The 21,827-nt window shown below is 41.3% G+C and overlaps 1 protein-coding gene across 1 annotated transcript in view; it reads right to left on the reverse strand.

Annotated features, from left to right (window-relative positions):
- Nucleotides 1–20,323, reverse strand: part of LUZP1 (leucine zipper protein 1) — a 95,877-nt gene extending 75,554 nt beyond the window's left edge. The window contains exon 1 of the mRNA XM_042995865.1: nt 20,244–20,323. The gene's annotated coding sequence lies outside the window, so the exon portion shown is untranslated. The remainder of the gene's footprint in view (nt 1–20,243) is intronic.
- Between the last annotated feature and the right edge of the window lie 1,504 nt (nt 20,324–21,827).

Below are 21,827 nucleotides of genomic sequence, written 5' to 3' on the forward strand. Positions count from 1 at the left end.
CTCAGGTCATGATCTCACCATTCGTGAAAGCAAGCCCCACATCTGGCTCTGCACTCACAACATGGAGCCTGCTTGGGATTCTCTCTCTCCCTTTCTCTCTGCCCCTTCCCTGCTCACACAAACATGTGCTCACACTCTCAAAATAAATAAATACATTTAAAATAAATAAATGAAATAAATAGGCTAGACTCTAGGCCCTACCTCTCACATAGGAATGTCATTTGAGGGGTGCCTGGGTGTTGCAGTTGGTTAAGCATCTGACTCTTGATCTCAGCTTATGTCATAATCTAATAGTTCGTGGGTTTGAGCCCCACAGCAGGCTCTGCACTGATGGCACGCAGCCTGCTTAAGATTCTGTCTCTCCCTCTCTCTGCCCCTCCCCGGATTGTGCACAGGTGCGCTAGCTCTCTCTCAAAATAAACTTAAAAAAAAAAAAAGAGGAATGTTATTTGAAGGAAATGGTATTTAAGGTACTTGGAAAAGTTAAAAGCTTAACAGCCAACATTTACTACATGTTTACTTCCTGTCATTCTAAGCCCTTTGCATCAACTCATTTATTTCTCACAACACTAGGAGGCAGGTATTACTAACTCCATTTTTCAAATGAGTAAATTGAGGCACAAAGAGGTAGAGTTCCTTTCCCAAGTTTACACAAAAATCATGTGGTAGGGCTGGAATTCAAACCCAAGCCATATAGTCAGTAAATGTGAGTGAATATTACTAAAATAATATAATTGTAACATGTAATGAAAATTATGTTAAGATATTATAACACATGGCTTAAGGAAGCAAACACAATAACCTAGTCAAACATTGAATATATGAATTATACTTTGTTTCCACCACTATATACCTTCATGTGTATGCACTCTTGATGTTAACATGTAACAGATACGTGTATGTGGAACAGAGACTCTGGAGTCACACAAACCTAGTCATACAATATGTCACTTAATAGCCGTATGGACAAGCTGCTTAACTGTGCTTCAGTGTCCTCATGTGTAAAATGGGGATAGTAACTACCAGACAGAATTATTTAAGGACTCAATGCGTTATAAAATCATCTGAGAATAGTGGCTGGCATAGAGTAAGTGCTAACCAAATGTCATTAGCTACTATTAATATTATTTCACTCTGCCATTTTACCTGTTTTCCATATGATTTCACATTTTAGGATCTCCATAGTTCAGTCATGTTCTCTAGTAAATTTTTTTAAATTTATTTTTGAAAGAGAGAAAGCACGTGAGCAGAGGAGGGGCAGAGACAGGGAGAGAGAGAATCTCAAGCAGACTCCATGCTGACATGGGGCTCAAACTCACAAACCATGAGATCATGACCTGAGCCGAAATCAAGAGTCAGACACATAACCGACTGAGCCAGGCACCGCTCTAGTAAATTTATAATCCATTTAACACTGCTGCTGATGTGAGCATCTATTCTACCATTTTGAAGTTATAGCTCCACTGTATTTCTTATGTGTCAAACGACATACTGTAAACTCTTATCTCTTAATACAAATTGTCACAAACTTATCAGTACAAATTATCACATTTCTAATTGGTAAATTGACTTTGAGAGTCATTGTGAATGGATTTTTATCAAAACATCTCAAATTAAAATGGTAGTTATCTTTTCAGAAATTATTTACTTCATCTTCTCATTTGACAAATATGAAGCCCAAAGAGTAAAGTGACTTGCTCAAGTCTATATATAGCTAAATAATGACAAAAACTGAACCAGAACCTCCAGACTCAGTCCAAAGCTCTTTAACATCTCTCTAGGCTGAATAATTCCATTTCCTGTACAGGAAGGTGATAAACATCTAAGAACAGAGAATGACTCAAATCTCTAAGGATAAAAAAAATTTCGGGATACAAGCCTTCAATGATCATTTAACACAGCAAAACAACAACAAAAAGTGGCATTACTCAATACTGTTTCCTTCTCAAAAAAATCATGTCATCTCAAAAATTTGCTCTACTAAATTTCTATTAGCCTAACCCACATTTGCTCATGCCAGTACTTCTCAGCTATCTCTACAACTTTCTGAAACTGTCTTGGCAAATTCAGGTCAAAATCCTAACTCCAAACTCCAGGGAACTGTAACAGTACAGTGTTATTATAGCAAATACCCCTAAAAATACATGGGGCTTAGAAATTCTATTATACTGAGATTTCAGTGTAATTATTTTTGCTGTGATAGAATCTGTTTTTTCCCCCCAGAAATAGCCTTCCATGAAAATACTAAAATAAAAGAGAAGGCATAAAAATTTTCTCATTAAGGCCACTACTTGATATTCATTAAACTTTCCCAAGTTTTCTGGAGCATTTCAAATCTCACATGAGTTTACCAAAGAACTTAATTCATATCATTCTTTCCCAAAGTCTGCTCTATAAAAAGACATGTCTGGGGCACATGGGTGGCTCAGCTGGTTGAGCATCCAACTCTTGATTTCATCTCAGGTCATGATCCCAGGGTTTGTGAGATCAAGCCCCGCAATGGGCTCTGCTCTGACAGTGGGAAGCCTGCTTAGGATTCTTGCTCTCCCTCTCTTTCTGCCCCTCCCCCGCTCACACTCGCTCTCCTTTCAAAATAAACATTTAAAAATTAAATAAAAAAGACATGTCTGCTTTTATATACTATAGTATATAACCAGAGTCAAGAGCAGAAGTGGGCAATCCATTTTACAAACAAGCCATGCAGGATTAGGGAGAGAGGATGAGAGAGAACAGGAAGACTAGCAAGTCAAATAAATTATTTACTTAAAAGTCCACAGGGTACAGAGCACTATGAGATGCACAGTGCCAACCAGCTCCACCCCTTCTCTGCTAGTCAGTACAGGTCCCAAGATGAACATCAGAGTCAAACAACCAGCCAAGTTCCACGTAAAATGGCCTTACCAGGCTAGATGGGGCCAAACACAAATATTTTTAACTCCTAGTCAAAGAACAGAGGTCCAAGGAAGATGATGATCAATAGCTCCAATACTGAAGAGAGATTAAGGAAGACAAAGGCTATGAAAATGACGGAATATATGGACACTGGGTGTTTTGAAAGGGCACATACGGTAAAGTATTGGGAGCAGAAACAAGACAGGAAAGATATTAAAAAACCAGTGTAAATGAAAAGGCAGTATATAGAATACTCTTTTTTTAGATGTTTGAGAGTAAAAGAGAAAAAAATATGGCAACAACTCTAAAAGAAACCAGAGGGTTTTCTTTATTTAAGATAGAAAAGACTTCAGTGTATTCCAATTCTCAAAGGAAGGACTCAATAAAGAGAGTTAAGGATGAGACAGTAATTGACAAAACTGAGGTACTAGACAAAGTACGTACTAGGAAATGGGATGGGGAAGAAAAGTGATCCATGTGCATCCTGAAAGTCACCAAACACAATTAAAACAGAGGAGAGCAGATGGCAGGAACTTTGAAAAATCAGAAGCCATGCAAAAATGGCAAAACAATGATCTAGAAGTGACAGTGAAGGACTAGAAATACATTAATTGTTCCCACTGTCCAAGGAGTGGCAAAGTATTCAACCAACAAAACTACAAACAATAGCATTCATCAGAGGAAAAAAACTTGTTTTCAGTTATGGGTTATGAGATGGAGGAAATGTTGAGAGAAAAAATTAAGAACCTAGGACTTTGCTCACATTTGTGCACAGGTTCTACTAGCCCCAATACAAGCAGCTGGTAAAGGAACATCAGGAATGAGGTGGAGAGAGGGGGGGCTGAGCTCTCTTTATAATACTGAAGAGAGAGAACGTTGAAGAAATTATCACCAGCACACATGAAGAAAAGCTAAAAACTTTTATGGGTGTGAATGATAGGGATAATGAAGAGAGGAACATCCCCCCAAAATAGTGCTATGTATCAATGACGGCTAGTGTCCAGCACTAACTACATTTTCAAGGGGAATGACCTTCAATCCCACTTTCCCAGAAGCTGGACCCTGAAACTTCCTTAGATTTCATTTGCCAGGCCAGCAATTTGCAGAACTGTCAATAATTGTTTTATTTTCTGAATTGGACATTTTTATAAAGGGTTTATTGAAAGCTGTACAAAAGGCTTTGAGAGACATTATCCAAAAGATAAGTGAATGTCCTTGACTAGAACTATGGCTAGATCATATTTGGTTTTTTACACCATCCCCACTCCCACCCCTGCACATGCAGACAGGGTGGAAAAGGCCAGATAACACCAGTTAATATTTGGGTAGCACTTCACTGATTTGAATTACTGTCTAATCTGGGTAATCTATCTTACCCTCCTCTCCTTATTCCTATTCTTATGACACCTAATCCAAGAACAGAGAAGGAGAAAGAACATAGATTCTGTGTCACAGAGATCTTGAATCCTAACTCTACTTCTCCCCCAGGGACATTTCTCAAACCCTCTCTGAGCTTCAGTTTCCTCATCTATAAAGTAGGAGTAACAATACCTATTTCATGCGGTAGTTTTAAACATTAAATAGTAGACATCAGATCCTGATATATAGTAGATGTTAATGAAATGATAATATTAATCTGTTAATATATAGAGGACAAATTCTGCTAAATGAAAACATTCTAAAGTAACAAAAATTCCAAAAATCCCTCTGCACCTGATAATCTAACAATGGTATTTATTAGGGTACAATTTCCATAACTAAGAACTTATACAATGTTTAGTGGTTTGAAATATACTATACATATTTCCTCTAAATGAGTGTTTCCAAAATAAAGGAAACCTTTTAACTTCCAGTTCAATCCCAAGGGAATTTTAGAGAATCTCAATATATCTCAAATAAATGATGTCAAAAAAGCATGTGGATATAGAGTAACACAGCAGAGAATCTGAGGCAAAAAGGCTAACCCCTTAGGTCCTCCCCAACTTTAGTTAACTAATGTCACAAATGCCACCAGCTCTACCAATCTCATAACCTTAGAGCTTACTTTCTTTCTCCATAACATCATTAACTCCTAACTCTCCCTTCTTCAAAACTTCTAATATACTTTTTTTTTTAACTCCTAAATTCAGGTCTTGATAGACAGAAAACCACACCTGAATTTCTACAAAAATCCTTAACTGGCTTCCTTTCCAATAATTTATATAACACCTCCTGATTAATCAGTCTACAATTCCTAATTTATCAGTGCCTTACCTTCAGTGGTTCCTAAGTGGTAGCAAGAGCAAGTCCAAATTCCTCAGTATAATGTTCAAGACTGTTCATAATCTGAGCATTACCACACTAATCTTATCTCCTCCTAGTCCATAATCTAAACTCTATTCTTGGAGCAGGCAAGTATTCTTTTTTTTTCCACAGTCCACAGAAAGTGGTTTATTGTTTTTAGAATGAAAGAAGATGCTTTCAGAACTTTCAGTAGTGAATAAAAACTGTTAGAACTTGAAAACTTTTCTAAAACATTATTTTTTCAGCTGAAGTAAACACTTCAACAGAAAACTTCCAATTTGCAACTGTGTGGATCCCGAGGTGTCCAACTAGATACAGCTAACCGCTTAGCAACTGGATAAAGCTAACCCCTTAGAAGCGGGGCTTGCGCCTGCGGCCAGTGTACTGAGTGTAAGGTCTGACCTCCTTGCCCTGATGCCTGCAGAGCTCCTTCTTCCCCAGCACTCACTTACAGCTCTTCCTCACCACCCCACGCCTCACAATCCCGTACGGGACCCCACAGAGGAGACACGGTTCTGAGTGGATGGATGGATGGAACAGCCTGGCTGGCATCCAAGCTAATCCAGGCAGAGAAAAATGGTGATCCTCCCTGAGTTAAGTGGCCTGGGAGGCCTCTTTTACAACAGAAGTCCCCACTCTTGGACACCCTCTCCTCCCCTGGTGATATTCCCTGGCACCAAAGCAGTTGTTTAGCAGGAGAGCAGGTGAGAAGGCCTACCTCCTCACAGGCATCTTTGTGGTAGATGACTACCTGTTTAGGTGTGTTTACTTGTTAGGTGCTGTCTATGGGGCAGGCAGGGGGCCAAGCTACTTTGGGAGCAACACAGGCCAGGATCAGCTCATGAGAGACTAACACTATCCAAGGAGAGCCCGAGGCCCCACCCCCACTGCCATTTCAGATCCTAGTCTGGCTGTGGGGTTGGCATGCCTGCTATATAGACCAAGTGGGGGCTCCCAGCAACTACAGATGTCTGAAGGAGGAAAACAGGGCTGCCAGGTCAAGGCTGCCCCAACAGTGATCCTCAAGGGTGGAGTAGACAAGTATTCTTGGGTCCAGTCAATAATATAAGTTTATTCCCAACCTCAGTATCTTTGTTCTTGTGTTGCCCTGGCCTGGAAAACCATCCCTCTCCTTTCTGTCTATTCATATCCTATCATTGTAAAACTCTAGTCTGACTCCATGAAGACCTCACAGACCACTTCAGCCCAGACTAATCTCACTAAACTATTACCTGTCATCTTGACACAAGTCCGTACCATAACAACAGACCTCCTAGAGCATTTACCACTGTGCCATAGATTGTGACATTTTCACCAAAGAATACTAGATTTTCCATACGGCTAAATTACTCAATATAAAAACTTTCATCTGAGACTATGCCCTTTCACTTAACTGTTTTAAAATGTTCCATCTTTTATGAAACAGTGGTAATTAGACAAAAAGTTAGTTTTTCAATTTTGTGTCCTTACTTAGAAAACAAAAAGTTCTTTTGAAATATGACTGGTTTATGAAATCCAGGCTCTGGAATCAACAGTCAGTATCACCCATTTTGGCATTTACATATGATCCAATATTGCCATGGAACTGTTTGTTGTTTTTTTTTTTTAACTTTTTTTTTTTTTAATGTCTATTTATTTTTGAGAGACAGCATGAGCAGGGGAAGGGCAGAGAAAGAAGACACAGAACCCGAAGCAGGCTCCAGGCTCTGAGGTGTCAGCACAGAGCTTGACGCAGGGCTCAATCTCACGAACTGCAAGATCAGGACCTGAGCCAAAGTCGGATGCTTAACCGACTAAGCCACCCAGGCGCCCCTGCCATAGAACTGTTTCAAAAACCAGGTACTGTCTCCCCAATTAGAATTTTAAATTCCTTAGAAACAAAGGCTATATATACAGCACTTTTTTGGTCTTTTTGTTTTGTCCACATTAATTAGCCCTGAGTTGAATATAAAACAGGTACTATAAATTGAATAGACTAAATTATTGGCTTTTAAATTTGATGTGAAACTGACCAAAAATGTAAATGAAGCCAGTGTTCCTTGTCTCCTCTCTACCTCTCTTCCATAAAGATTCTCTGCACTCTTCTGGATTATACCCACTTAATGAACAGCCACCTACCTCCCCTATTCCTGCTCTAATCCCGCTCTTCTTGGCTTTTATGATCTGAAATTTTATCCCTCCTACCTTATTATTTCTCCCTGCTCTATTAACTGCCTCACTACCGACCCAACTATTTTTCATCAGACTTCTTTACGATTCTGATAGTCTCTTTCAAATCACTTCTGGATCAAGTTTTAAAACAAGCCTAACATAATCATCAGTCCTCAAATTCCTACAAAAAAAAAATTTAGTTGGAAAGTATATCATTTTATAAAATTATATTAAGAATATCTCCTATCATACTCCAGTACAGCTGTGGCAGAAAGCATAAAAACTGCTATTCCTGATATAAACCTACCAGCAACCATTTCTTTGTCACACAAACAACCTAAACTACCTTTGTACTATCTTTAATACTCATTCAGTTTCTGTGTATCTGGAGCAGTCTTCCATTTTAAAGATATTTAATACATCTTTAAGTTTATCAAGATCTAAAAATGATATTCTTCCTATGCTAGGGAACATAAGCCAATGTTGACCTCTTTTACTCAGGGAATAGTGATCTTAAATGCACATAGTTCATAAAATCGTCATGTGCTCATGGTAACATTCAACAGCAAACTCAGGAGTCAAATCCTAGCTTGGCATTCACCAGTTGTGTTGACTTTAGGCAAACTGATCTCTTATCTTAAGGATTTTTCATCTATTAAACGGGGATAATAATAGTACCTACCCCAAGGGATTGTTGAGAGTAAGATTAAATATATAAAAAGCACTTAAATACAGTGGCTGGCACATAGTCCATAAATGTTAGGTTTTATTATTATTCCTCAATGACTAAGAATCCTTAGAAAATTTTCAATTATAATTCTGCTTATTCACTGATACTAGACACAAATCACTAAGATGGCCTAAATAAGATAAATACCCCCAGGTAATTGGGAAGACAGCACATTTGTGATAAAGCTATTCCAAGGTTTAAAGAGCCAAAAATTAACTACATTTATCTTGCTCAGCATTTAACTTACCCAGTAAACTTGAAACTAGATAAAACCAGATTTCTTTATTTTTAGAAACAGGAAACGTTATCAGAGCAAGGTAAATGATACCATTTTTCTATCTGAACTCTTTCAGTCTTACAGAAAGTCTACACACATAATGCCTGGGTAAGTGGGTCAAGAAAATATATTTCACCTTTTAATCATAATGAAGTTCAAATCTGTTCCTATATATATTTGCCTCTCAGCAGACTGTTTTCTTTTTTAAAATACTTACTTTTTAGACAGAAAAAGAGAGACCAATTTTTTTTTAAGTTTATTTATTTTTGAGAGAGAGAGACTCTGAACAGGGGAGGGGCAGAGAGAGAGAGAGAGAGAGAGAGAGAGAGAGAGAGAGAAACAGAATCCCAACCAGGCTCCACACTGTCAGCACAAAGCCCAACACGGGGCTCGATCTCAGGAACCATGAGATCATGACCTGAGCAGAGATCAAGAGTAGGCATTTAACTGACTGAGACACCCAGGTGCCCCAAAAGAAACTAATTTTTAAAGGCTATATGTAAAATATTGATATTAATACAAGATAATGCTTTCATTATAGAGAATTTCAATTCAATCAAGAATACATTAAGCAAGTTATATTCAAACAATGATTTCTATTTATACAGGTTCAAAATCAGTGCTGTTATTTAAGTCATCTTGGGAAGCAAGACTCATCCTACAATGCCGCCAAGGCTCAAAACCTTCTTATAATTCTATTTGCAGATGCTCAAAGACAAGCCTTACACACGAAAATCCTAGTGTCCACCTCTTAGAATTACATCTCATGTATTATCAAAAACCATAACTGATTACTCACTTCATTCACCAGACTTGCTTATCTTCAAAAGTTAAATATAACTCTCCCAAAATGAAGACTTGTCAGGATTGAATGTGCAATATGCTCTAAAGGCAAATCCAAAAGAAGTACACCAAACATTTCAGTTTGGAAGTCTCATTAAAATAAATATACAATTGCTTCTTTTTGGAAACTTCTGATACTGGTTTTCAAAAAGCAGTCATATTACCTTATAGATACCCCTCAGAGACAACCATAAAACTACAGCTAACAAAACTGAAAATCTGAAAAGCAGTTCTATGTAAAAATCAGCAAAGTTGATACTGTGGATAATAACTGAGGTTGTTTAATTTGAACAATTCAACTATCATGCTTCCATAACACTGGCTCCCAGAGTGCCTCTGAAGCAATAGTATTTAACACAGTTATTTACATCCATTCTTCTTGAAAATTTACATTTGGTTCAGGCTAGTTTGGGTAAATTGGAATTCTCCAAATGAAGGAACTTCAAAGTTGTCTTTTGTTCTTTTGTTGGTTTTTGTTTTGAGATGGATTTGGGGAAAGAGAGGAAATTATCCTAGCTTAGCTTACCTAGCCTAACACATCCTGCTCTAAGTACTTTGACTGTAACCTATTTACCACATACTTCAAAATTTGATTCATATCCTTCTCCTAGGGGCACCTGAGTGGCTCAGTCGATTAAGCATCTGACTCTTAATTTCGGTTCAGGTTACGATCTCACAGTGAGATCAAGCCACTCATCCTCAGGCTCTGTGTTGGCAGTGTGGAGCCTGCCTGGGATTCTCCCTCTCCCTCTCCCCTGTGTGTGAGCGTGAGTGTGTGTGTGTGCGCACGCCCTAATATATATGTATTTCCTTCTTCTAAAATGGCACCTAGCTGGCTCAGTTGGTGGAACATGTGATTCTTGATCTCCAGGTTATGAGTTCAAGCCCTACACTGGGTATAGAGATTATTTAAAAATAAAATCTTAAAAAAAATACATATATAGGGGCACCTGGGTGGTCAGTCAGTCTTGATCTCAGCTCAGGTCCTGATGTCACGGTGGTGAGTTCAAGCCCTGCACTGAGCTCTGTGCTGGCCTTGAAGCCTATTTTATAAAGTTATATAGATATATATATGCTTCTAAAGAAAAAAATCTGACATAGAAGTAACTTATGCCTAGATTTTAGCAACTGTCATTCAAAATTTTTTAAAAATGCCAAATCTGACCCTGGACGATTTTGTGACACTGGACAAAATACAAAGCTTCTCTGTGCCCCAATTCCTCATCTGTGAAATGGGGCTAAAATAATAAACAATATACCTATTTCATGGGTGTGGTGAGGATTAAATAAGATTATGTGCCTGACACATGGCGGGCACTCAATAAATATTTATTAAATGAACGAGTAAATGAAATAATGTACATAAAATGCTTAAGATAGTACCTGACAGGGGCGCCTGGGTGGCCCAGTCGGTTAAGCGGCCGACTTCGGCTCAGGTCATGATCTCTCGGTCAGTGAGTTCAAGCCCAGCGTCGAGCTCTGTGCTGACAGCTCAGAGCCTAGAGCCTATTTCAGATTCTGTGTCTCCCTCTCTCTGACTCTCCCCCATTCATGCTGTCTCTCTCTGTCTAAAAAATAAATAAACGTTAAAAAAAAATTTAAAAAAAAAGATACTACCTGACAAATATCATAAATAATGTTATAAAATCATTTGTGATCTGTACTTAGAATAAGCAAAAGTAAATGGCTAACAATATAAGTATCACTATCCAAAAATTCCGTAACCAGATTTTTAAATAATTCTTATTTTATAATTTTTAAAAATTATTTTTAAATAATTTTCAAAAGAAAAATAAATAATTTTCAACAACTACAATGGTTTGAAATATTCTCATACATTATCTCACCACTAGTCTCAATTTCCAGTTGTAGGGTCTATCTTTAAGTGATGAAGAACTGACTAAAACATCCAGAAATTGTCTCTCCCTTGTACCAATTATAACCACATAGCCAATATTTGGGCTAAGGGTGAGTCATTCAAGGAAAATAGATTAATAAAGGAAATTAAACTAGTCACTGATGGGCACCTGGGTGGTTCAGTCATTCGACCTTCCGATTCTTGCTTTTGGCTCAGGTCAAGATCCCAGGGTCAAGGGATGGAGACCTGCCATGGGCTCTGCCCTGGGTGCGGAGCCTGCTTGAGATTCTCTCTCACTCTGCCCCTCTTTCCCATATGCTCGCTCTCTCTCTCAAATGAATAAACAAACTAGTCACTGAGAAAGCTACTTAGCTTCATCAGAAATTAGTAAAGTTAAGGGTCACCTGAGTGGCTCAGTAGGTTAAGTGTCCCACTCCTGATATTGGCACAGGTTGTGATATGGAGCCTCGTGTCAGTGTGGAGCCTACTTAGGATTCTCTCCCTCCCTTTCTCAAAATAAATAAATAAACATTAAAAAAATTAGTAAAGTTAAAATTAAGCTTTTAAAAATTCTTGAGTTTTTTTTAACGTTTATTTACTTTTAAGAGACAGAGAGAGACAGAGCATGAGCAGGAGAGGGGCAGAGAGAGAGGGAGACACAGAATCCGAAGCAGGCTCCAGGCTCTGAGCTGTCAGCACAGAGCCTGATGTGGGGCTCAAACTCACAAATGCCAAGATCATGACCTGAGCCAAGGTCAGATGCTTAACAGACTGAGCCATCCAGGCGCCCCAAAAATTCTTGAGTGTTTTCTTGTCTGCCCAGTATATAAAGAGGTTATCTGACTTTAGACTAAATCACATTAATTTTAAAAATAATGAAAAGAGGAAATTTTTCTTTTCTTTGGGTAAACAAAAATGTAAAACTGAAACGACTAATAGTTACTGTGTACCGGGCATTATGACCTAAATGTTTCTGTACATTAAATTACTTAATCCTCACAACCACTCTCCCCATTATAAAGATGGAAAAAATGAGGCTTTGAGGCTGCAGAACTGGAATCATGTAGTTTTAAATAATCTCAAAAGGTAAAGCACTATCTAATCAAAATGGTCAAGGAATGAAACTAAGACACAAATAGATAACCAATTGTCAGAGAATCAGAACACAACAAACCACACTTAATAAAAGTTTACTTGACTAAAAGTGAATGATTCAGAAACATACTCTAAGATCTCGTGATGCCTAGAAGCCAATGTTACAACCAATTCTGCTGTGAATTTCTAAGAGATTGGGTTGTGTACACACTACCTTTGTAATCCACTCTGAAAGTCACTTCTTATAATGAATTCCCATAGTTTATCACTTGTCTCCTCACATTTCAAAAGAAAACTTTTAGTTAATGAAGTCCAGTGGTGCTCTAAAGTATGGATAAATGTAAATGCACTCTAATTATACTTCTTATTTTGACCTAGTTGGAGTAAAAAGGGTAAAAAGCAAATAGACTGGTTTTATAAAACATTTATAAAGTAAGTTAGAGACAAAAATAACAGTAAGAAGACTCTGAACAAAATTACTCCAACATCTCTCAGAAATTTAAGTACCTCTGGGGGCGCCTGGGTGGTGCAGTCGGCTAAGCGTCCGACTTCAGCTCAGGTCACGATCTCGCGGTCCGTGAGTTCGAGCCCCGCGTCGGGCTCTGGGCTGATGGCTCAGAGCCTGGAGCCTGCTTCCGATTCTGTGTCTCCCTCTCTCTCTGCCCCTCCCCTGTTCATGCTCTGTCTCTCTCTAACTCAAAAAATAAATAAACGTTAAAAAAAAATTTTTTTTAAAGAAATTTAAGTACCTCTGCTCCAATGTTTCCATAAAAACAACTACTAAATTACCCCACAATCTTCTGATATAATTCCACCAGAAAAGTCAAAATGGGGCACCTGGCTGGTTCAGTCAGTAGAGCATGCAACTCTTGATCCCTGGATCATGAGTTCAAGCCCCATATGCTGGGTGCAGAGTTTACTTAAATTAAAAAAAAAAAAGTCAAGGGGCACCTGGGTGGTTCAGTCAGTTAAGCGTCAGACTCTTGGTTTTGGCTCAGGTCATGATCTCACAGTTCGTGGGTTGGAGCCCCTCGTTGGGCTCCATGCTGGCAGTACAGAGCCTGCTTGGGATTCTCTACCTTCCTTATTTGCAAGAGTGCAGGCTCTAGCTCTCTAAGTGAATAAACTTTTAAAAAAAAAGTCAAAATAATCATTAAAATACATATTAGGCACCTCTTTAAAATATTTTACATTTGGGGCACCTGGGTGGCTCAGTTGGTCAGCATTTGACTTCGGCTCAGGTCATGAGCTCACAGTCCGTGGGTTCGAGCCCCGCATCAGGCTCCATGCTGACAGCTCAGAGCCTGGAGCCTGCTTCAGATTCTGCATCTCCTTCTCTCTCTGACCCTCCTCCACTCACACTGTCTCTCTCTCTCAAAAAAGTAAATAAACATTAAAAAAAATTTTTTTTAATTTACATTTATCACCCAATTGTACCACATGTATATTAAGTTAAATCATCCCAGTTACTACCAATTTAAATTTGCATTTAAATTGGTTTAAAGTAAGTATATACAATATTAGTACATATATTCTTCTGCCTTTAGTACAAAAGGAAGAAGGACTACTGAGACAGCTTAGTGGCCCAAGTCAGAGAAGGTAGTTTTAAACAGAGTTAATTGGATTGGAATTTTCATTGTTGACATCAAAATAAAATGTTATTCAACAAAATAGTTCAAGTGAGGTACTACCTCATATCTCATTTCAGTTAATAACTCCAATCTGAGAGCATTACACAAGCACTGATTAAGCATCTTTCCAAGAAGGAACGGTGCATAGTTACTTCTTTGCTAGTCACAGATTCCAAAGGAGTATGTGCTTTGTGGCAACAGGACTGGACTCCTGTACTTTCACACCCTAATAATTGTTATAACTCCTGAAGCAGTTGGGGCACTCCCAACCTCTGGATTAGAGAAAACACTAAACTAAATTCTAATAAAAGGAGTCCACGTAAATAAGCCTGAAAAATTAAAATTGCTACCTCTACATAAGCGTCATTACGATCAATCATCAAAAAGTCTACTGAGGGCCTACTATGTGCAAAGCTCAGTGAAAGGAACTAAGGGAAGTACTGGCTAAAACAACTTAGCTTCTGATGAAGAAGCTCTGATCCAATCAGGTAAAGATACAGACTAGTGAAATTAACTAAGAACATAAAAGGTATTGGCATTACAAGTGGCAAGATTTTTTTTTTTGGGGGGGGGGAAGCTTTTGACCCACCAAGGTAGATAAGATACATGCCAGTATACCTTCCCAAGAACATGAGGGTTATCAGCAACAAATGTCAAAATGTTGAGAAGATTTACTTTTGCAAAGTAAATTTATGAAGTCAGCATAGACTTCATAGAGGGGAATTGAGCTGAGCCTTGAAGGATGGAAAAGTTTAAATAGTTAAACAGCATAAGAAAAGAAAAGGACAAATGATAATGGGAACAAAGGTGCTGAATGGGAATGTGATCATTAAGTATTTATTAAATACCTACTATATGTCAGTCACTGTTTCAGGTACTAGGTATACACTAATGAACAAAACAAATGAGTTCCCTGCTCTTGTGAAGTCTCGTGAGGAAGGCGGATAACAATTATGCAAGCAGATATATATCATTATAAATTATGATAGGTGCTGTGAAGGGAGGCAACAGATGCTAGTAACAGGGAATAACGGAAAAGGACTAGCAAAATAAGATGATGAGGGAAAGTATTTCTGATACATCTGCTGAGGCTTGAGGAAGGCAGCCAGGCAAAGAACAGGGAAAAAGAGTGTTCAGGGAAGAGAGAGCCATATGTACAAAGGCCCTGTGGTAGCAAAGAGCTTATCAAGGATAAATAAGAAGCTGATATGATTGAAGACTGGCAGAAGGTGAAGCTGGAATAGCAGGCAGGGGCCAGATTATACAAGACATCATATGCCAAGATAAAGAGTTTGAATCTGATTTTTATTCCAAGCTCTAAAAAACTTTTAAAAGTTTTTGCTACTCACAAACATATTGTTGAATAAAAGGAACCAGACTCAAAACAGTATGCACTGTATGAGTCCAGTTTACAAAAGTACAAAACAGGCAAAACTAATATACACTGTTAGAAGTCACCCAGGGAGGTGAAAGGGAGGCAGGAACTGGAAAGGAACTCAGCAGGGACTTCTGGGTACCAGTTCTTGACCTAGGTGCCAGTTACATAGATACATTCAGTTTGTGGAAAAAAAAAAAAAAAAAAAAATGATCAAATTGTACATGTGTATTTTTCTAAACATATATATTATATATCTTATATATAACTTAAATAACAAGATATGATTTTTAAAATTTTTAATGCAAGTTTTTAATAATGTTTTAAAAATATTACTCTGTTCAGATAAAATGGGAACAGAGGAGCACACCCAAATATGTTATGATTGACAGATTAACCTGATGGAAACTCTTAGATTCATATAAAATAGGGAAAGGGGTAAGTCAAATAGCCAGCGAATACAAAGTACCATGTTCATAAAGAATAAACACAGGACTTGGGAAGGGAGTTAAGCAATAAAAAATGAGCTATAAATAGGGGCGCCTGGGTGGCTCAGTCGGTTGAGCGACCGACTTCAGCTCAGGTCATGATCTTGCAATCTGTGAGTTTGAGCCCCGTGTCGGGCTCTGTGCTGAGAGCTCAGAGCCTGGAGCCTGCTTCGGATTCTGTCTCCCTCTCTCTGACCCTCCCCCACTCATGCTCTGTCTCTCTCTCTGTCAAAAATAAACATTAAAAAAAAAATGAGCTATAAATGCCTTAGAATGAAAGGAAGAATCTCTAGAAATTAAGAAAGGAATAGCTAAAGACAGCAATGCCTAAAAGATTAACAATGCTTGTTATCTTTTGGCTTATATTTTAATATGGTTATTTCCAAGCTCTTCCCTTGACCCCTCAACCCTAATACACAAAGAGTATAATGAAAATGATCCCAAACTTGAGCAACCATTCACATATGAGCTCAAATGAATGGCCTCCACCCCTTACTATCTCTGGCAGTAACCACTCTGAGCTCAGCTTCCTCACGTAAGAAGAGGATAATAACTACCAATAGAGTTATTACTTTCTCCCTATCACCACCCAAAATATTGAGCTGTAAACTGGTATTTTAATTATTATTTCCTAATGATATACTGAGAGCCCATGGTTGCTGAGTTTCCATTCTCAAGACTGACAAGTGGAAAAGAAGGATTATAGAACGGTCAACGTGTAGAAACAGAATGGATAAGGAGAAACCAGGGGTAAGATAAAATGGGGCTGCTTCTAGAAGCCTGGTAACAGAGTTGTTAAACCTTTTCTAAGACAGACTTGAGCTACAGCTCAAGACAGACTGGGAGTGGTCCAGTGACCTGAGAAATTATGAGAAGGAAAAAATAATTTTATGTCTTCCCAAAAAGACACAATTTCTACCTGATGTATTCCTTTTGCGGAATAGTAGCTAAAAGAAGTTAGACACAAACACTAAGGATATTCTGTCATAGGTGGAAGGGCAAGGCCTTCAATTATTTTATAGCATCCCCACCCTTAAGAATTACTTGAACTATAATGTGTAAAGCACTTCTTAAGTAGAGCCAAAGATGTTAAGTTTTATATTTCAAGTGGTAGCATTTCAAAAAGAAAACAAAAATAAAAGTTCTACTCCTTAATCAATCTTTGGGTAATTTTCCCCCCACAACATATATCCCATTGTCCTAAAATGAAACCTGATTCTTCATGAATTTCTTTCCCCTGATATAACCAGGGTTCCTATCTCTACCAGTCTTTCTCTTCTCATACACCTCACCAATAAATAACTATGATGTCCCTGTTTCCTACAAAGTTGGCACACTGACTCTCTAGTACTCACTCTGATCTCATCAGTTTGAATCAGAACACAGAAACTTCACAGCATTCCCAAGGATCACTCTGCTAACCAATATCTTAAAAACAACATGCAGTTTAAACAATGATGGCAGTCATAGTGATTACACAATTGGATACATTTGTCAAAGCTCATCAAACTGTACACTTAAAACTGATGAATTTCACTGTATGTAAGTTAGACCTTGACAAAGCTGATTTTTCTTTTTTATTTTAGAGAATGAGAGCACGAGCAGGGGAGAGGGACAAAGGAGAAAGAGAATCTTAAGCAGGACCCAGACTCAGAGCAGAGCCTGGAGTGGGGCTCGATCCCACAAACCTGGGATCATGACCTGAGCCTAAATCAAGAGTCAGACGCTCAACCAACTAAACCACCCAGGCGCCCCAATAAAGCTGATTCTTAAAAAATGAATGCATGTACATCTTCAGCAAATATTTACTGAGCATCTATTATGTGCATCAAAGTTTAGACCACATCTTTCAGCTTGACTATCTGGGTCCTACCTGTTAAGTAATATGCTTTACTCACCAGCTGACACTGTCCCAAAAAGTCATGTTACATGAAAGAAAAATGGTTCAGTTTCAGACCATGAATGTTACCCTAACAGTCACGCCTCTACAGTGGAAGGACCATTAGCTACCCATCATCTTCCATCACATAAACCATATCTAGGATCACACTGGCACTCTGTATTTCAATACAAATGCTTCCTTCGTTTAAAAAAAAAAAAAAAAAAGATTAAGTACCTACTATATGGAGAACACACAACTAGCACAGCCTTATATGTTTGTCTTTCTACCAAAAAACAAAAACATCTCAAAAGCATACAGACAACATTGCTGGAAGAAAAGAAGGTAACACTATTGGGGAACAGACTTAACGGACTTGAGTCTACAGTCCAAGGTGACCCAGTGGCTCAAAGGCCTAGAAACTAATGCACTATGCATGACGGAGAGAACCGTGGAACTCAGAAACAGACTTGGGTTTGCATTCCAGCTCTGCTTCTTACCAGCTGTATTTGTAAACTGAGGAAAGTCACTTTACCTTCTGACCCTCAGTTTGCCCATCTGTGAACCAGGGATGCCAACTAGCACCTCGCAGCATTGTTGTGAAGACTATATGAGAGATATGCCACCTAGCACAATTCCTGGGCACAGAGTAAGCAACTCAACAATATCATTGGTTCCCTTTCTTGCTCTTAAGTTACTTAAGAGTAAGAAAATACCTGTGAATCAAGGTAATCCACAATCCCCGTTAGTAATCACAGAACAGAGAACCCGTATTTGCTGCCTTGTTCATACTCGAATCAACTCCTTCCCCTTCCCACTACTTCCAGTTTTTCAGACCTTAGTTACTATGTTTAGAAAAGTGATTTAATTTTAGAAACTTGGAAAATTCTTCTGAGTAAATCAAGCAAAACCTTCATCTGCCCCAAGGGGAATCCTGAGCAAAATAATTGTTTCTGACAAAAGCATTTTCTATGGGAGTTATTTAATCTAGCCACACGAATGCCACCGAAGCTGCACACAAAGTGACAGAAAATAATCCGGAACATACTCCGAGGAGACATATCCTCCTAAAAACCCAAACGTCTCCCTCCCTAATCTGAGCTAATAAAATTACTAGGTGATCTGAATTCCCCCAACTCGGACGCCAGCCCAGCGCCTGGGGCCGGAACTGCAGCAGTCTGTAAAATGCCCTGAACAAACCCCACCTCTCAAAATATCCCCAAAAGGCAGGGAGGTCCAGAGAGTGTTTTCTCCTCAACCGCCAGATAAGGCACCAGGAGCTCAGAAGCGCAATTCTTTCCCCAAGGTCATTCAAGTCAGTGAAGGTGTGACGGCGAATCTGCAAGCAGTCTCCGGTTTTCCGGAGATTGCACTGCAGGGTTTTTTGAGTTTGTGTGCTGTTTTTTTTTTTTTTTTTTGGTTTTTTTTTTTTTTTTGGGGGGGGGGCGGTTGCCTATTCTCTTCCCTTCTCCCACCCTCAAGTGTGAGCACTGGTCTCGGCATTTCCGAAACAAGCCACAACAAGCTCTGCAGTGTTAGGAAAGGGGCTGACGCGAAGAAACAGATGCTCCAAAGCAAGATGGTCTTTCTCGGCTCACAGAGCCTCCTCCAAGGTTATTAAGAGAAACCGCAGGCACCTCTGAGAGCTCCAGCACCGGCTCCGAATCCCCAGCCCGGCCGCTCCGGGACGCCGGGTTCCCCGCAGGCAGCCTCCGCAGCCAGAGGCCACGGGCCCCAGAAACCGCACTTCATTCCTGCGCTTCGGGAAGCCATGGCTCCTTCCCGGCCCGGGCAGGGGCGGGGGTGCGCAGGGAGGCGGGCCGCGCGCGCTGCGGAAAGTTCGCCGCGGCGGCGGGCGGGGGGCGGCCCCGGCCCGGCTCGCCCGCGTCCCCCTGCAGATTCCACCATTAATTAGTCCTAAGGACTGTCTACTGGCAACTTAAACAAAGCGAATGCCTTGAATTCCTTCCCGGCCCAGCGGTCTGGCTGCGAGGCCAGCATCGGCCGGGACGCGGGGCCGGCGCGGCGGGCCGACAGCTGCGGCGGCGGCGGCGGCGGCGGCGGCGGGACCCCTCCCCAGCCCGCCCGCGCCCCCCGCAGCCCGGTCCCGCAGCCCGGCCCGAGCGCTCCCAAACCGCCCTCCTCCTCCTCCTCCTCTTCGTTCTCCTCCTCCTCCTCCTCGGGAGCTCCCGGGCTCTTCCTGTAAGATCACTTCCTTCCTCCCCGGGTGCCCGCGGGCCCCGCGCAGCCCCCTCCCCGGCAGTCCCGACCCCCCGCCCGGCCCGCCGCCGCTCCCCGCCCCCACCGCGTCCCGCGCGCCCTCCCCCCCAAAAGCCCAAACTCGGCCCGAAACTCTCCTCCGCCGCCCGAAAATGCCCCCTCGGCTCTCTGCCCCAAACATTTCTCCTCAGATTCTCGCTCCCACCAGAAGTCTCTCAGAACCTTCCCTCCCCCTCCAAAAGGAAAATTTCCAACTCCAAAAACATTCTCAAGGTCTCGCCCCAAAAGATGACCCCCTTCCGAGTCCTTTCTCCAAAATTGCGCTCAAACTGCCCCCCACCTCAACTCCACACCCCCCACAGCCCTCCCCGGGGTGCGCCCGCCGATTCTGCCCAGTCGCCCCCGGGTGCCCCGACCCCTCGCCGGGGCAGGCCGCCCCCTCCGGCCGCCCTCCGCCGCCTCCACCCGCCCGCCTCAGCCTCCCGCGCCGCGCGCCCGCCGCCTCCCCGCACACCCTTCACCTCAGGGACTCCGGCCCGCGCTCCCGCCCGCCGAGGGGTCCGGCGCTCAGCTCCCGGCGTCCGGCGCCTCCTCCGGCTCCCCGGGACTGACAATGAGGGGCGGGGCCATGTGGTGGCGTCAGCACCTTGTGGGCGGGGGCCTGTGGTGGTGGGCGGGGCTTCCGGCTAGTCCCGCCCCCTCCGTTCTTTTCCCCCTTCCCAGGACTTGGACTTTGCCAAGTTTTCATTGCGTGCCTAGCTAGGTGCCCAGGGCCTGTGCTAGATGCGATGGGAAATCGAAATGGAAGACAAGGCGTCCTGCTTTCAAGAGGGGCACTCCCCAGGGAGTTGTGAGGATTAAATGAGATAATCTATGTAAAGGTGGTTAACCCAGGGCCTGGTATGGAGTAATCACTCAACAAATACTATTTCTATTACTCAGCAAATGTGGAAAAGGCACTCAGCTTGGAGACATGGGTTCCAGTCCCCAGCTCTGCTATTAATTCATTGTGTGACCCTAGACAAGTCTTTGTCCATCTGTGTTCCTCACTTTTACCTTAAGATGGGAAGGAGTGATGACCAGATGATCTCAAAAGTCCCTCCAATAATTCTGTGACACATTTCCTGTGGAGCTACTATGTTCAAGGTACCTGGGGGCCCAGAGAAATAGGGAGGGGGACCTTTGAAGGGAGCCCAAAACCCACAGCCAACGTGGTACAGGACACAGACACAGGCACACTCTCCCCCACAGATGCCCTCCCACGTGCTGGCACAGGGCTGAATTCACAAGCCAGGACACAGATGCACTGAAGGCTGCTTCCTCTCTGGCTGCAGCAGCATAGCTGGTCTCTTGAGACATCTCTTGTGTAAGCTCCTTATTGCCTACGGAATAAAGGCCAAAGCCCTGGCCTGGTTTGGTCTCTTTCTACCTTATACACACACACAGACATACACACACTGTAAAGTTTATCCAAACTTCCACTCGCACACCCACTGCTTTCCCACATCTGTCCCATTGCTCATGCTCTTCCCTTGCTGTCTCATCTCCACTTAGAGCTCCTCCTAGCTTCCCCCATCCAGAAGCCAACTCTCCCTGCCTGAATACCCCAATACCTGTGTATTGTGTTTAACTCTCATGTGGGCATGAACACATTTTAATTTGTATCCAATTGACCTCCTGTGTGTTCCTTAGCACTCCCTCACTTCCTTTAGGTCAGCAACCACACATGTTTGTTGGGGCCAGAAAACCCTGGGATTATATACCCACGTTCGGGCTCTCTTTGAGCCTCATTCTTCTCCTGTGTAAAATGGGGATACTAATATAGTCCTTGTTTGTTCTGAAATTACATAAAACACTGTGTGGAAAGCACCAGGCACAATGTTCCAGAAAGGATGTAGTTGTCATTCTTATGTTCATTATTATCATCAAAATTATTTCCAGCTCCAAACACCACAGAGCACCCCTAGTGATAATCATTTCATAGTGGTTAGACATCTGAGGTCCCGAGAGAGGAAGAGGCTTCCTAAAAGTGGCCCTACAGAGCATTGCCATTGGAACAAGAGCCCACACTCCAGTTTCTAGACCCCAGGGGGAATCTGTGGAGT

The sequence above is a fragment of the Panthera tigris genome, chromosome C1 (assembly GCF_018350195.1).
Source record: "Panthera tigris isolate Pti1 chromosome C1, P.tigris_Pti1_mat1.1, whole genome shotgun sequence".
Taxonomy (NCBI): domain Eukaryota; kingdom Metazoa; phylum Chordata; class Mammalia; order Carnivora; family Felidae; genus Panthera; species Panthera tigris.